Here is a 910-nt window from a genome sequence, read left to right as displayed (position 1 = left end):
TCACAGCTCTACAATAACTTTATTATTTGAGATATTTTCACAATGCTTTGCACACACGTACAAAAACTCAAAAAGTTTTTTTAGGCATTCACAAATGTTCGATATGTGCCCCTTTAGTGATTCAGCAGACATCAATCCGATAATCCAGTTCCTCCCACACTCGGCGCAGCATGTCCCCATCAATGAGTTCGAAAGCATCGTTGATGCGAGCTCGCAGTTCTGGCACGTTTCTTGGTAGAGGAGGCTTAAACACTGAATCTTTCACATAACCCCACAGAAAGAAATCGCATCGAGTTAAGTCGGGAGAGCTTGGAGGCCATGACATGAATTGCTGATCATGATCTCCACCACGACCGATCCATCGGTTTTCCAATCTCCTGTTTAAGAAATGCCGAACATCATGATGGAAGTGCGGTGGAGCACCATCCTGTGGTACGTTTAGCTCCCTGCTTGCTTTATTCGTCGACTTCCGCGGGCTACGTATGAAACTTGCCCGCACGCGTTCAACCATTTCTTCGCTCACTGCAGGCCGACCCGTTGATTTCCCCTTACAGAGGCATCCAGAAGCTTTAAACTGCGCATACCATCGCCGAATGGAGTTAGCAGTTGGTGGATCTTTGTCGAACTTCGTCCTGAAGTGTCGTTGCACTGTTATGACTGACTGATGTGAGTGCATTCCAAGCACGACATACGCTTTCTCGGCTCCTGTCGCCATTTTGTCTCACTGCGCTCTCGAGCGCTCTGGCGGCAGAAACCTGAAGTGCGGCTTCAGCCGAACAAAACTTTATGAGTTTTTCTATGTATCTGTAGTGTGTCGTGACCATATGTCAATGAATGGAGCTACAGTGAATTTATGAAATCGCTTCAATCATTTGTAATAGCCCTGTAGTATCGGTCGCTCCAGAGTTGG

The sequence above is a fragment of the Schistocerca cancellata genome, chromosome 7 (genome assembly GCF_023864275.1).
Source record: "Schistocerca cancellata isolate TAMUIC-IGC-003103 chromosome 7, iqSchCanc2.1, whole genome shotgun sequence".
In the NCBI taxonomy this organism is placed as follows: Eukaryota; Metazoa; Arthropoda; class Insecta; order Orthoptera; family Acrididae; genus Schistocerca; species Schistocerca cancellata.
The sequence above is the reverse complement of the archived record's forward strand: the minus strand, read 5'-3'. Positions refer to the sequence as shown.